This window comes from Eulemur rufifrons, chromosome 2, assembly GCF_041146395.1.
Source record: "Eulemur rufifrons isolate Redbay chromosome 2, OSU_ERuf_1, whole genome shotgun sequence".
NCBI lineage: Eukaryota > Metazoa > Chordata > Mammalia > Primates > Lemuridae > Eulemur > Eulemur rufifrons.
Window position 1 is genome coordinate 66,290,686 of NC_090984.1, and position 16,917 is coordinate 66,307,602.

Sequence of the window (16,917 nt, forward strand, 5' to 3'; positions counted from 1 at the left end):
GGAAGCTGTGTAGCATTAATGTCATGATTAGGGATGTTTACACTCCAAAGCATTCCAATATTTCTGAGAACATAGAAAAAGGACTATGTAATAGACAAGGATAGTGAGCACAGAGAAGGTAAGAAAAAAAAGCAAAAAATAAAGACCACTAAAGGAGGAAGTAAAAAACAAAAACGAACAAACAAACAAACAAAAAAAACCCCCAAAACCCCTGAGGTAAATATGGAAGTGGTAACAAGATCATGAGTAGAATAGGAAGAGTTAAGGCATAAAGTTAATCGGGGAAAAGAGAATTACCTCTATCTCATGCTTTCAAATGTTTTTTAGAGATTAGTGAAGTAAAACTTTGGGAATAGAGTCACCAATAGCCTGAATACATAGCCTGTATTCTGAGGAGGGAGTGATTGCGACATATTTTAAAGCCATGCTGACCGATAAGGTAGCCACTAGCCACGTGTAGCTAATGAACACTTGAAATGTGGCTAGTACAAATTGAGAAGTGGTGTAAATATAAAATATACACTGATTTTTAAGACTCAGTACCAAAAAAAGAACGTAAAATATCTGAACAATTTATTGTGTTGATTACATGTGAAAATAACATTTTAGATATATTAGGTCAAATAAAATATTAAGATTAATTAAATTAATTTTACCTGTTTTTGTTTTTTTTTACTATGGCTACCAGCAAATTGGAAACTATATATGTGGCTAACCTTTGTATTAAACAATGCCGGTCTAAAGACTTGCTGAGGAGAGACTAAATGGGACCTATTCTAGAGTTCATGAGAGGAGAAGCAGACAACTTGCCTACCTGCTGTTTTTTTCCATCTTTTAGCTGTTTTGGCACCATTGACAATAGGAGACTAGTAGATGGAGCAGAAGGAAAGTGGCACAGAGAGTAGGGGGGTTGTTGCCCACCCCAGCGTAATCTCCAAAAGAAGTACCTTTTTTGTAAGGCAGTATTTTGATGTTAAAGTCTATAATAACAAGGTAAAAGATGTCGAAGAAAGTCATGTAAAAGTAAGACTGACAAACATGAAAGTGACACTTTTCTTGTGTATTTGCTTACTTTCCCATCAACCAATAGCACAGTCTCTTCCACCGGTTCCCTCCCCACCCGAACACATACCTATGCTGTTTCTAGGCTATATATCCTGTTATAAGAATGTGAGTAGGCCTCTGATTAGAATTTTTTGCACAATCCTTTCCAGGAGTACACTTCTTATAGTATGACTCTAGTAGGGTTCTGAGTAGCAGAAAATTTAATATAATAAAAAAGTTTCATTCCAAGATCTCAGGGATGGTCTCTAGTCAGGGGAACAGATAAGCACAGCGATGTCAGATAGCAGGCAGAATATTGATAGGGAATGTTGAAGAGAAAACCTAGACAGAAAGCTAGAAATTTATCCTCAAGTGGACAGACCAAAAAAAAAGTGGGTAGTAGATGGACATATAGATATTCAGGGACCTACCTGAGTATAAGTGGGGCACAAGGATCTACCATAAATATGGGCCAAGTATTCGCATCAAGTGCGAGTAGAGGATGAAGGTCAAGAAAATCTGACCCCTTTGAAAGAGAGGAAGTGTCACCAGAAGGTCAGCCTGGCTAACCCAGGGGAAGAGTGAATTCCTGTAAAGGACAATTTAGTCCAACAATGTGTATTGATTAGGTGCGTGCTAATTTAAGAATGAGTGCCAAGTTAACCGGCATTACTGTATAGCAGAGTATTGTTGCATTTCTAATAAAAGATACCATATTTCATTTTCATTTATGTGTCTTTGAGGGTCCAATAGCCTAACTTTAGAGGCAGGAGTTTAGTGGGTAGAACAACACATCTTTGAATAACCTCCTAGTAGTATGGATGTAACCTAACATATTCAAGCATCTCCCTCTTGATAGTCATTGCCAGTGAAGAGCCACTAAAAGCAATGTTTCAAAAAAATAATACCATGTTTATTTCTACAGGAGAATCCCAAAGTTGAGAAAATTTGGTCTGAGTTATTTTCCAACAGAGATATAGCAATGTACACTCCAATGGACAAGTGCACATTTACCATCACAACCTCCCAGTATTGGATGTTATGAATTGTTGTCCTTTTTGCTAATCCAACAAAGGAAAATTGGTTTCTGGTTGTTTGATTTATATTCCCAAAAGTGAGGTAGTGGGGTTGACTAATTTTTTGTGAGTCTTGCCATCCTTCATTTCCTTTATAATGAATTACTTTTTCATTTCTTCTGCCCATTTTTATTGCTTTTTGAAAAACTAAAATTATAAAAAGTTTTTACATTTTAGTTATTAACCTAGTGTCTTCTTTTATAAATATTTTCTCACAATCTCTCATGTATCTTTTGATGTATTATGGTGATTTTTGCCATACAAATATTTTAAACTTTAACATAATCATATGTATTCATCTTTTATTTTATGGCTTCTGAGATTCCTGCCTTGTTTAAGAAGTCTCGTCTACCCTAAAGTCACAGCTTTATTTTTTCTAATTTTTCTCCCTATATACTTTTTGTTTTATTTTTTAATATTTCCATTTTTACTCCTTCTAGAATTTAATTTGGTATATGGTAAAGGTAGAGACCTACTTTGTATCTTCCATATAAATAACCAATTATTGCTGGCTCTTGTTAATTTATGAGTAAAACCTTCCTTTTCCTGAAACTGAAATGCCACCTTTATAATATATTAATATTTCCTATGTAATTGAATTTTTCTGGACTTTCTATGTATTTGTCTTTTTTTTTTTTTTTTTTGCTAATACTGTACTTTTTGTCTGTTTTTTTGGGTGGGGGGCTACTATTCTTTGTAGGAGCTTTGTGGTAAGTTTTACTATCTAGTAAGACAAGTTGTCTACTCCTAACCTCTCTTAATTTTCTTTTTATAAAATGTCTTAACAATTCTTATAAATTAATCTTCCCATATAAACATTAAAATCACTATGCTCTCCAATTAAGTTTTTAAAAATATCAGGTCCTATATCTTTCTGTAAAATTTATTCTAGGCATTTTACTGGTTTTGTCACTCATGTTGGTTGTGGTAAGAACCTTTCAAAGTAGACTGTAGGACCTCTTCTGCTGAAGCAGTTTGTATTGGTTCTTACATGTCAGCTGATGATCATTGGTCCTGGGAGGGTTTTTGTCATGTTTTCTGCTGCATATGAAGTGAATAGGAAGAGGAAAGCAGGGAAGAGAGAAGATTACATTAGCTATGATTCAAATTTTCTTATGAATTCAGTTCTCAGCTCAGATTACTGAGGGATTTTCAGAAACTAAAATTCTTTGTCTTTTTTCTTCTTCAGTTTTTGCAGCTTTTATTAAGTGGAATACTTATATCATTATATTTCACTTAATTTAAAATGTTTTATTCTTCTTGCCAAGTCTAATGGCCTGATTTGTTAGATTTAAATATGTTCCTTAATATTTTCTTTAAAAGTGCTTAAGTATTTATTTATCCAGCCTTTTTTATTTAGTCAGTAGGTATTTATTGAAGATCTTGTTTGTGAAATGCTATAGCATTACTTGAATATTGATTGTATTCAAAATCACCCATACTCACTCTGGGGTGGGAGGCAGGAGAGAAAAACTAGTGCCAGTGTACTACTCAGTGAACACCAACCCTAGGCAATTTATACAATTAAGCCTCTTTTCTTATGGAAAAAAATATGTGAATGACTTTACAGGGCTTTCCACTGCTGATGAGAAATGAATCTCATTGGCCTAACTGATGGCCAGGCTACTGGGTGATGATGACTTTGTAAATATTTTAGTGGAAGAAATTGAAGAATTCATTAAAGGTCCTAGGGAAGGACTGACAAAGGAGAACTCAGGGGTCATGATGACTTTGTAAATATTTTAGTGGAAGAAACAGAAGAATTCATTAAGGATCCTAGGGAAGGACTGACAAAGGAGAACTAAGGGGATAAACAAATTTAAAAAAACAAAGAACAAAAACACCTTGCCTATAGAGTTGTATAAAGAAAATTATATATATTGTATTCCACAATCTTTTGGGGAGCTTTTCAAGAGTAATTTGAGTATATTTAACTTTTGCTTGTAAGTCAACTTGAGAATTAAATTCCTGTGAAGGATGAAACTTAACAGTGAGAAGATGCCAAGAATTATGAAAGACATAGGAAATATACGATACAGTTTCTGCCTTCAAGGAACTTCAAGGAGCAATATATGTAATGGGGACATATTAGAAATTTGGAACATAAAATAACATATTATGAATGACAAAATGTGTAGTCAAATCATTATATATAATTGTTGAATGAATTGATGAATGGACACAGACTATCCAAACATTATACATTTATACATTTATTAAACCTGATTCTGTATCTAGAATGTACTCAATTTTTAATAATCTTCCTTTAAAAACAAAATTGCAAAAGTAAAATATACTTACTATTTTTAAAATTCAACTGGTTATGAAGTGAAAGGTAAAAGTCCTCCAACTCTTCCCACCCTCTTTGCCAATCCCATTCCAAGAGATAACTGTTTCCACTTTATTCATCCAGAAACTTTGTATACCATATTCACACATACATACTTTAAAAGGACGCTATAGTCTTCTAAAAGTGACTTTTTTCAATATTTCATTTCAGTACCTACTGATCCACTTCATTATTTTTAGTGCAGAGCCAATATATTAGATCCTAAGGTATCATAACCTGCACGTATTTAACTATTTCCTTTTTGGTAGACAGTAAGTAACTTTCTATTTTCCACTGTTAAAAACAGTACATCAGCAAATAGCTTTTATCTTTAGCAAACATCGTATTATCTGTAAAATAGATGCCTAGAAATCTAGGAAATCTTTCAAATTGTATTTTTGACAGAGGTTAAAGATGTGCTGTCGCGGCTTAGTTTGAACTGATCAGTTTGGGTAAATCAACGCTATTAGATATGAGGATGATCTGTTGGCAACATCAATCACAGACCTAAAGGTCAGAGATCAGTTTTCTCTCCCCCAACCCCACTCCTCCAAGAGCATGTCTAGTTCTTCCTTTCGTTTCTGAAAGCTCCCAGATGTATCTCTTCAGAGCGCAAGACGTTTTGGATCAGATATATATATTTGTGGTCCTCAATAAAGGAAAATAACACTGCTGTCCCAAGAATCTCACAGGACAATACGTAATGATCTTATAAAATGATCCCTTATCAGAGGGGGAAAAAAGATATTGCTTTCTAACACCCTCAAATGTTTTATTTGGGACCAAGAACTGTCCTACACTTATTTTCAATTTGTGGCTGGACTACGAGTGATTGATGCACTTGGCTTTTTGTCTTCCTCAAACGGGACGGAACGAGGTTAAAAGTCCTGACTGAGCCGGGAGAGCACCGAGGAGGCCCAGGAAAACTTGTGCTAAGTATGTGGAGGGTTTGGTTTTTTTCTTTCTGGCTGCTGCTGTTGTTTACTCGAGGAAGAGAAGAGGTTGGAAAAAACCTTCCAGCTTCGTCAATGCTTTTATTTTCCCCATTCTTTGAAGGTGATGAAAATTCATCACGTCTCTGTCCATTTCAGAAACAAGATCCTCTCAAGAGCAATCAGGCGGAAACAACGACCCCGCGCCCACAACTCTTCTGAGATCCTACCTACGGAAAGTGAGCGTACAAAAGAAACTAACACGAAGTGGGCTCGGCCGGGTTAGCTCAAAGCAGACGCGCGAGTCCGCTCCCCACAGCCAGCGCCCCCGCGAGTCCCGCCCTCTGGGGCGGAGCCGACCCCTTCTTCCGGGTTGCCGGCGGAAGTGGGCGAATTTGAATCCTCCGGGCCGTTGGATGGGGCAGCTCGCGGTAGGCGTGAGGTAGCGCAGCGCGAGAAGGGAAAAGTGACACGGACGCTCTGGAACTTCTGCCCAGCGCGCCTTGGTGAGTAAATGGGGAATGGGAAGATACGGAGTATTCCAGGGAGAGAAGCGGCACCGTCGGATGGAACAGGGAGTCGAGAGGCCGGACCGTGTAGCGGAGGCCTCAGAGTGGCTTTGCGGGTGTCTGGTGTTGGGGTCTGGCGTGGAGACTTTGGGAATTCGGGGCGCTGAGGAGCGTCTGCCGGGCCAGCGCTCCCGACGTTGCGCACACCAGCTGACCCTGAGGTTGAGGAAGCGGAGGCCCTGCCGGCCCCTCGAGATTAAGCCTTGTTTATACGCTGTCTCTGTGGTTTCTTCGTAATCGCAGTTTAGTATTTCCACCCATTTGGCTGGAATCCTGGAACTTCAGTAGTGGTTAAATCTCATTGTGAAAGCGTTACCACAGGTAAAAGAATCTTCCTTTATTAAAGATGGAAAGTTGGAGGCAGGTTTAGAATGAAAAGGTGCTGTATGTGGCTCCGAGTTCCCCCAAAGAAGGATACCCGGAGCAGTCTTTATTACCTTGGACTGCAGGGAAGTGACAGTCTTTGAATTGCCTGGTGGGGATTTAAACTGAAAACTGAGTATCCTTTGTATTTAAAACCCGGATATTTTCCTTTCACGGTTGATGTTTTTCATGTACCGCAAAAATCCGACACTCTTGCCCATTTAAACTGTCTATAAGGTTAGAGCGGTGAAGGGGTCTTAATTTGCAAACAATAGGGATAATGTTTAGTTCCGCTGCCCTGCCTTTTCACTCCCATCATTCATTGGCCAGCTGGTTTATTAGGGAGTCATTTTCTAATTACTCTACTATTACTTTAAGAATCAGATTTTCTTTAGTTTTTGTTGTTGTTTTGGGTTTTCTTTTTTTTACTTTTAATGATGAACTATCTCAAATATCAAACTTCGCTCAACCCCATAGTAAAGCTATGCTTTTTGGAATAGTTTAAATGTGTTACCCTAAATGTAAATTATAAATGAGAACTTTAAATGTGTGCAAGTTTTATATCTTGCCGTATTGAAAACTGTCATACTAATTTTGTGTTGCTTTATAGGAAAAAATATTTTAAGTTCCTTTTAAGGTTTTAACACCAGGATATTGTACCACATAAATGTATAAATATCTTTTAAATAGTATTTTTAAATAATAATTCTAATAGTTCAGAATAAAGACATTACTTCATCCACTGCTAGCTACTCCTACTCCCCCAATCCTGCTAATGAACTTTTGTTTTCAGTATTAGCCAGGAAGAATAGGTTTAAATAGTGTTTATGATCATTGAAATATAAATGTTTTTCATACAGTGTCTTTGTAACAAAGACATTGCTTATACTTCCCCAAGGATTGCAGACCGGATTCCATTCTTCTTTCATATGTACTACCACCAAATGGTAAATTCATTAAATTGATCTCTACTTTGTAATCTGTTCCCTACCTGGATTCTTTTCATTGAGTTTTTATTTCATCTACCTAAATCAAGGAGTTTCAAACTTTATTGTGTGTACATTACCTTGAAGGGTTTGTTAATTGTGAATTAACAAACTCTCAAAAACTTCTGCGTCAGTAGGTCTGGAGGATGGGGTTAAAGAGGCTGCATGTTTAACAGAAGGGTTAGAAAATTCTACCAGGGTTTTAAAAACACTAACTTGATCTTTCTTAGAGAAGCATTATAATGTATTGATTAAAGAGATAGGGCTAGGGCCTGATTGCCTTGGTTTGAATCCCATCTCTACCACCTGATAGCTGAGTTACCCTGGGCAAGATGTTTAATCTCTTTGTTCTTCAGTTCCCTCAACTGTATAATGGGGATAATACCTACTCTGTAGGATTGTCATGAGAATTAAATGAGTTTATAATATACCTTAAAGTAGTGTGTGGCACATAGCAAGTGATATGTGTATATATATGTCCCCTGTATTAATATATTGAGTTAAGTATTGTACAAGCCATATAACTCATTAATCTTCACAGTATTGCTGAGATGACTATTATTTTCAGATAAGATAAGAGGCTAAGAGAGGTTCAGTAATTTGTTCCCACACAACTAATAAAATGTTTGAACTAAAGTCAGAAACAAGGTTATGCATTTTTTAAAAAAAATAATACTTTTGCCTCTCTTTGCAGTCTCCCTCCAAATGTTGCTCCATAAAAATTTCTGATGGTTTCCCATTGTAATTGAAATTTCTTAGCTTTTCTTTTTTTTTTTTTAAAGCCCTTCAGAGTCTGGTTCTAACCTTTGTTTCCAAGCATCATTTTCACAATATTCCATCACTTTTTTCCAACCTGCTAATGTTCCATCAATACTACTAAAATTCTCCAAGTCTGTCTTTTATTTCTTATATGCATATTTTGCCATTGACCTTTTTGTTTCCCCTCAAGATTTTACTCAAATGGATTTCAAGACTTCTCCAGAGAGAGTGCTTCTTCTTCAGTACAATGTAGTCATAAACATACTATAGCAGTAGACTAAGAGCCCTTATTCTCTTCCGTATGTCTGCAATGCTTAGTGCAGAACAGTGAGTATCCTTATACTCTGAAACTGTATGCTCAGTGAGTACTTATTTTAACATATTGTGTCTTATGCTATTAATTGAAAAAGTAACAAAAAAAAACTTTGCTTTTTTTCTGAGGTGATAGTATATAATTCTGTGTAGTTCAGTAGAGATTTTAATGATAGCATATGGTGTATAAGCTTTACATGGAAAAATAAGCAATGAAATCAGGCTCAGAAGACATTTCAAGTGGGAAAAAATCAAGAGCAAAATTTGTTGATATTCATAGAATTCTAAATTTTTATCCATGTTTTCTCACTTAATCCTCACAACCATTTTATTATTATTCCTATATTAAGATAAAGAAACTGAGGCATCAAAAGATTTTAAAACTTTAAAAATGTGTTTTTTTAATTTAATTTCCTATTGGCACAGTTTTTTTAATTATAAGAGTGATAGATGTTAGATATAATAAAAAAGTGGCTTGATTCAGAATATTAGGGAATTAAAAAACAGAAAATTTTTCCTTTTCAGTTTCATCAGTTAAGACTGTTAGCTAACCTTCTTGACCACAGGTTTTCTTTAAAAACCTGCCCATTGATGTAGGGACATCATTCTAAGGACCAGTGGGTAGGGTTGTTCTAAGGAGTATAGGATCCTAATATGTTCCCATCCCACACCCCTTCTCCAGCCAAAGTAGTACAAATTTTGAATCAGAGCTGGGTATCTGGTGTAGGCTAGACCATTCACGTGATTTCTTCTGAATTTTGGAGTTGGGATACCATAAGACTATTGGAAGCCAAGCTGGAAAGGTCTTTTTATGTTTTGGGATGACATTTGAATCATGAAGAAACATGAACAGTGGGCATAGGGAGCCAATATTGGGGGTTGGGGAGAGCTGTTTTCTGAAGGCTAGTTATGTATTTACATTAATATAAACTGGTAACTTTATTGCTTTTCCTTTTAATTTAAACAGATGTCTTTTGTTTTAAATGAAGATTGTTAACTTTTAAACAATTGGTAATATAATTTGTATGTAATAGAATTTACCCATTTTAGGATACAGTTCAATGAGTTTTAGTAAATATATTCCATTGTCGGGATATACCACAATTTGTTTTATCCATTCATCTGTTGATAGGTATTTGGGTTGTCTACAGATTTTAGCTATTATAAGTAAAGCTTCTGTGGACATTTGTGTACAGTGGTCATATGCCTTTATTTCTCTTGGCTGTACCATGTGATTGGTATACATTTGACCATTTCTTGGGATAAAATTCACCTTCATAAAATTAGCCATTTTAAAGTGTACAATTCAGTGACATGTAGTACATTCACAGTATTGTGCAACTATCACCTCTAGTTCAAAACATTTTCACCCCCCCCAAAAACTTCATACCCATTAGACAGCCACTGCCTACTCCCTCATTCCCCTAGTTTGTGGAAACCATAAATCTGCTATCTGTGCATTTATCTACTCTGGATGTTTCATATAAATGGGGCTTATACAATATGTGACCTTTTGTGTCTGGCTTCATTCACTTAGTGTAATGTTTTCAAAGTTTATCCATGTTGTAGCATATATCAGTACTTTATTTCTTTTTATTGCTGGATAATAATCTGTTATATGGATTTACCACATTTTGTATATCCGTTCATCAGCTGATGGATAATTGAGTTGTTTCTATCTTTGTGATATAGTGATTTAGTGATGTCTTTTGTGAATAGTGCTGCTATGAACATTTTTGTACACATTTTTGTTTGAATACCTATTTTCAATTCTTTTGGGTATATACCTAGTGGAATTGCTGGGTGATATGGTATTAATAGTTCTGTGTTTAATGTGTTGGGGCACTGCCAAACTGTTTTCCACAGTTGCCGCACCATTTTACATTCTCATCAATAATAAATAAGGGTCCCAATTTCTCCGTATCCTCATTAACACTTGTTATTTTCCTCTTTTTATCTTATGGCTACCCCAGTGGGCATGAAGTAGTATCTCTTTATGGTTTTGATTTGCATATCCCTAATAGTCATAATGAGCATTCTTTCATGTGCTTGTTGAGCATTTGAAGAATTTCTTTGGACAAATGTCTGTTTAGACCTTTTGTCCATTTAAAAATTGGGTTACTTGTCTTTTTGCTGTTCAGTTGTAAGAGTTTCAAATATATTCTAGGTACTAGACTCTTATCAGGAATTTGAGTTCTAAATATTTCCTTCCATTCTGAGGATTGTCTTTTCATTCTCTTGATAGTGTCCTTTGATGCAAAAGTTTTAGAAACCAAAGTTTTAGATTTTGATGAAATCCAATTAATTTTTTTTCTTGTTGCTTGTGCTTTTGATGTCATACCTCAGAAACCATTGCCAAATCCAGGGTCATGAAGATTTACCCCTGTATTTTCTTCTAAGAGTTTTATAGGTTTGTTTTTGACACATAAGTCTTTGATCCATTTTGAGTTAATTTTTTGGATATGGTATGAGATAGGGATTCAGCTTCGTTCTTTTTGATATGGCTATTCAGTTGTCCCAGCACCACTTGTTGAAGAGACTGTTCTTCCTCCATTGAATGGTCTTGGCACCCTTATTGAAAATCAATTAACTGTTAATGTATCATTTTCCTTCTGGACTCTTGCTTTTCCATTGATCTATGTGTCTGTCCTTATGCTAGCACCACACTGATTTAATTACTGTAGCTTTGTGGTAAGTTTTGAAGTTGGGAAGTGTGAATCCTTCAAGTTTTCTTTTTGGGGATTGTTTTGACTTCGGTGTCACTTGCAATTCCATGAATTTTAGGATCAGCTTTTCCATTCCTGCAAAAAAAGCCATTGGGATTTTGATAAGGATTACATCCAATCTGTAGATTGTTGTGGGTGGTATTACCATCTTAACAATATATGGTTTTTCAGCCCATGAACACAGAGTGTCTTTCCATTTATTTAGGGTTCTTTAATTTCTTTCAGCACTGTTTTGTAGTTTTCAGTGCACAAATCTTGCACCTCATTGGTTAAATTTGTTACTAAGTAATTTTTATGCTATCTTAAATGGAGTTGTTTTCTTAATTTCCTTTTTAAATTGTTCATTGGTAATATATGGAAATACAACTGGGTTTTGTGTGTTTATCTTGCATTGTGTAACTTTGCTGAGTTTTTCTTGAATTCTTTAGGATTTTCTGCACATAAGACCATGTCTTCTGCAAGTAGTTATTTCTTGCTTTCAATTTGAATGCCTTTTATTTATTTTCTTGCTTTATGTTCTGACTAGAACTTCAGGTACAATGTTGAATAGAAGTGGTGGAAGTGTATACTTTCATTTTGTTCCACATCCTTAGGTGGAAAGCTTTCAGTGTTTCACCATTGAATATGACGTTAGCTGTGGGGTTTTCCATAGATGCTCTTTATCATGCAGAGGAAGTTCCTTTCTATTCCTAAATTGTTGAATGTCATGATAAACCACTGGATTTTGTCAAATGATTTTTCTATATCAATTGGGATGAGCATATGACCTTTTTTCCTTCATTTTATTAATGTGGTATATTGCATTGATTGATTTTTGTATGTTGAACCACCTTTGCATTCCTGGGATAAATCCCATTTTGTCATGGTACAAACCTCTCTCTCTTTTTTCTTTTTTAAGGACAGAGTCTTGCTCTGTAGCGCAGGCTGGAATGCAGTGACACAGTCATATTAATAACTCACTGTAGCCTTGAACTCCTGGACTCAAGCAATCCTGGAATAGCTAGGACTACAGGTGCAACACCACTATGCCCAGCTAATTTTTAAATTTTTTGTAGAGACAGGATCTCACTATGTTACCCAGACTGGTTATGAATCCTGGCCTCAAGCAATCCTTCTGCCTTGGCCTTCCAAAGTGCTGAGAATATAGGTGTGAGCTACTGTGCCTGGCCATAAAATTCTCTTAATAAGGATTCGGTTTGCTGATATTTTGTTAAGGATATTTGCATAAGAGGTATTGGTCTGTGGTTTTCTGTAATGTCTTTATCTGGCTTTGAAATTAGGGAATGTTGTCTTCTTAAAAGGAGTTGGGAAACATTCCCTCCTCACCTCTCTTTTGGAGGAGTTTGAGAAAGATTAGTGCCAATTTTTCTTTAAATGTTTGGTAGGATTCACCAGTGAAGCTGGACCAGGACTTTTATGTATTAGGAGATTCTTCATTACTGGTTCAATCTCTAGTTGTAGGTTTGTTGAAATTTTCTATTTTTTCTTGAGTCAGTTTTGTTCATTTAATTTGTTTAACCTATTAATTATTTAACTTCTTAGCATACAATTGGTCATAATAGTCCCATATAATCCTTTTTATTTCTGTTAGGTCTGTAGCATTGTTCCCCTTTTATTTCTTCTGATTGTAGTAATCTGAGTCTTTTCTTGGTCATCTAGCTAAACATTTGTCAATTTTATTAATCTTTTCAAAGAACTAATTTTTATTTCATTGACTTTTTTAAAATTCTGTATTACATTGTATACACTCTCATCTTTATTAAGTCCTTCCTTCTAGCTTTGGGTGTAGTTCGGTCTTTTTCTAGTAGTTTCTTCAGGCATAAAATTAAGTTATTGTTCGGGGAGCTTTTTTAATGTAGCTATTTATGGGTATAAATTTCCCTCTGAGCATGTTTTTGCTGCATACCATAGGTTTTAGTATATTGTGTTTTTGTTTTCATTTATCTCTAAGTATTTTCTAATTTCCCTTGTGATTTCTTCTTTGACCTTTTGGCTGCTTAAGGTTGTATTGTTTAATCTCCACATGTTTGTGGATTTTCCACTTTTTCTTCTGTTACTGATTTCTAGTTTCATTCATCATGGTTGGAGAAGATACTTTGTGTGATTTCAGCCTTAAAATTTACTGAGACTTGTTCTGTGGTCTGACGTAAGGTCTGTCTGTGGAGACTGTTCCATGTGTACTTGAGAAGAATGTGTTGTATTCTGCTGTTACTAGGTGGAGTGTTCTGTATTTGTCTGTTAAGTCTAAACTTTCTCCCTTCATTTCTGTCAAATTTTGCCTCATATTTTGGGGCTCTTATTAGGTGGGTTTACGTTTATAATTGTCATGTCTTGAACTGAGCTTTTTAGTCAGTCTTTACTGTCTTTAGGTCTTATAGCAACCTCTGACTTACAGCCTATTTTGTCTGATATTAGTATAGATACACAAACTCACTTTTCGTTACTGTTTGTACAAACTCCCTCATTCCATCCTTTCACTTTCAATTATTTGTTTCTTTGGATCAAGGCAAGACTCTAGTAGACAGCATATGGATAGATCTTTTTTTTTTTTTAAATCCATTCTGTCAATCTCTGCCTTTTAATTGGAGGGTGTAATTCATTTACATTTGAAGTAATTACTGATAGGGAAGGTTTTCTCCTGTTTTACTGTTTATTTTCTATATGTCATATTTTTTGTTCCTCATATCTTCCATTACTGCCCTTTTTTGTTTAACTGATTTTTATAGTGTGCTATTTTGATTCCCTTCTCATTACCTATTCTGTATATGTATTTTAAGTTGTGTTCTTAGTGTTTATCTTGGGGATTACAATTAATATCTTAAACTTATACAACCTAGTTTGAATTAATACCCACGTAGCTTATATAGTATACAAAAATTGTACTACTGTATATCTCATCCTTTCCCCTTTATGTTGCTATTGTGATTAATTACATCTTTATACATTTTGTGCTTGTTTTATATGTAATGTGCCCAATAACACAGCTTTATAATTATTTTATGTGTTTTTTTAAAAGAAGGAATTACCAAAAATGCAATACTACTGGCTTTTATATTTACTTCTCTAGTTATCTTTGCTGATGCTTTTATTTCATCATATGACTTTGAGTAACTGTCTAGTGTCCCATTAGCATCTTTAGTAGGGCAGATGGCAGATCTACTAGCAACAAAATTGCTCAATTTTAGTTTATTTGGGAATGTCTTGATTTCTCCTTTATTTTTTTCCCCACTTTTTAAAAATTTAAAATATTCTTCTTTAGTTAGTTTTAAAAAATAGTTTTTAAATTCTTTTAAAAAGTAATACACATTAGGGGAATAAAAGTAATACAAATTCATGATGAAGAAAATTCAAGGAGTACACAAGCATACAGTATAGTCTCCCTTTCACCCCAGACCCCAGATCTTCCAGTCCTGAGAAGCAGCCACTCTTACCTGTCTCCTCGATGATTTTCCAACCAATACAAGCTTTTAAAAAACTTCTTATTGAGGTGTAATATTTATACCAAATATATTTTAAGGACAAAATTAATCATGTTCGTTGTTTTAAAAAAAACTCAAAAATACTAAAATTTATGAAAAATTCAAAGCAAAAGCCCCCACCCCTATCATAGTGTCTTTCACCATAGCTAACCACTATTAGCAGTTAGGGTCCTGGAAATATCATTGTCATTCCTGAGCTCAGAAACCTCAGATCTTGCTGGACTCCTTCTATTCTTCTCTCTCTTCATTTAGTTACATCTCTCACTTTGTATATAAGAACCCTCATAGGTAAATGGTATCATCCCCATTTCAGATCTTAGGAATTTGAGGCTCAGAGAGAAGTGGGTTGCTCAAGGTCACAAGGCAGAGCCTGGAGTTCAAACCCAGGTGAGTGTGTCTGATTCAAGTATTCTTTCTGCCATGTTCCTCTCTGCCTGGTTCCTGTCCAGAATATTAGTGTTTAATTACTGTGTCACATGAGGTAGCAGACAAATTCTCCTGTTAAAATTAAGAGCTCTTTTTTTAGACAAGAGGGGACCTGGTCCTGTGGGAGCTGTGACTGAATATCTCTTATTACCCAAACCCTGAACCTGGAAAGGTGAAAAGATGCCATCTGCTTCAAGAAGTGTACAGCTTGGATGGGCTGGTTACTTAGAACAGACTTGGTCAGTGGAAAGGGGCTAGGATGAATAAGACCTGCCCACTGAGGCAGAATCAGGACCAGGGGGAAATATACAGCTGATGAAAGGGATTATATTATTATCTGATTATCCAATCCAAGAAGAGTCATACGGTCCAACCAAATGGCAGAATCAGCAAAAAGAGCCACCAGAAGAAATTCCCCAGACATCCCGTGCTTTAGCATACCACTGTACCTTTGCACATGCTTTGCATGGAGTGCTTTCCTCCTTGTCTGCTCAGCATATTTATTCACAATTTAGTTACAGTGTCACCACCTGTGTGAGGCCAGCCACTCCCTTTTTATAGAATTTGCCATACTGTATGTGTGTGAAATATGTGTTTACTTTGCCCGTCTCCCATGTAATTCTATGCACTAATCTTCTCCAATTTTGAAGCACAGTTTTGCTATATACACAATTCTTGGCTAACAGGGGTTTTTTTTTTCAGCACCTTAAATATGTCATCCCATTGCCTTCTGGTGGAACTCAGTGGTTTCTGATGAGAAATTGGCTATTAATCTTATTGGGGATCTCTTGTATGTGATTAGTTGCATCTCCCTTGCTGCTTTCAAGATTCTCTCTTTGTTTTCGCTTTTGTCCGTTTGACTATACTGTGTCTTAATGTGGATCTCCTAGAATTTGTCCTGATCAGAGATCCTTGAGCTTCTTGAAAATGTATAAATTGAGGTCTATTGAAATTTGGGAAGTTTTTAGCTATTATTTCTTAAAATAGTTTTTCTACTCTTCTCTCTTTCTCCTATCTTTCTTGGACTCCTGGTAAACATATTTTGGTATGCTTGATAATGTCTCACAGTCTCTTAGGCTCTTTTCATTTTGCATTTTTGTTTTCTTTTTCTGCTCCTCAGACTGGATAATTTTAATTATTCTGTCTTCAGGTTTGCTGATTCTTTCTTCTCCTGCTCAGATATGTGTTGTTAAACCCCTGTAGTGAATTTTCCATTTTAGTTATTGTACTTTTTATCTGAAGAATTTCTGTTTATTTCCTCTTTATCATTTCTGTCTCTTTATTGATATTCTCTGTTTGTTGTGACATTGTTGGTTGTAAGTATTCTTTATACTTTATGAGTATAAACCCTTTGTCAGATATGTCTTATAAATGTTTTTTCCTAATCTGTGTCCTGCCTTTTTGTTTTCCTAGCAATGTCTTTTGATTTGAACGTTTTTAACTTTGATGTTTAGTTCATCAATTTCTTTTTGGTGGTTCATACTGTCCTATCTAAGAAGTCCAAGGTCATGAAGATTTTTCCCTGTTTTCTTCTAGAAGTTTTGTGTGTGTGTATGAGAGAGAGAGAGAGAGAGAAAGAGAGAGAGGGAGAGAGAGCCATTTTGAATTAAGTTTTGTGTATGAGGTTAATATTCTTTTTTTTTTCCAAACAAATATTCAGTTATTTCAATACTATTCATTGAATAGACAGACTATCATTTTCCCCATTGAATTACCTTGTATCTTTGTTAAGAAGCAATTGTCTGAGTCTGTTTCTGGCCTTTGTATTATATTCTGTCATGCAATATATCTTTCTTTCTTCTCATACTGTCTTGATTGATGTAATTCTATAGGAAGTCATGAAATCACATAGTCCAAAATCTCTTTGTTCTTCTTTTTAAAAATGGTATTTGCTATTAGAGGGCCTTTGTATTTTT

The 16,917-nt window shown here is 35.4% G+C and overlaps 1 protein-coding gene across 1 annotated transcript in view; it reads left to right on the forward strand.

The window, feature by feature from the left end:
• The first annotated feature begins 5,840 nt into the window (after positions 1-5,840).
• Positions 5,841-16,917, forward strand: part of G2E3 (G2/M-phase specific E3 ubiquitin protein ligase) — a 59,263-nt gene continuing 48,186 nt past the window's right edge. Inside the window, exon 1 of the mRNA XM_069463965.1 lies at positions 5,841-5,887. The gene's annotated coding sequence lies outside the window, so the exon portion shown is untranslated. The remainder of the gene's footprint in view (positions 5,888-16,917) is intronic.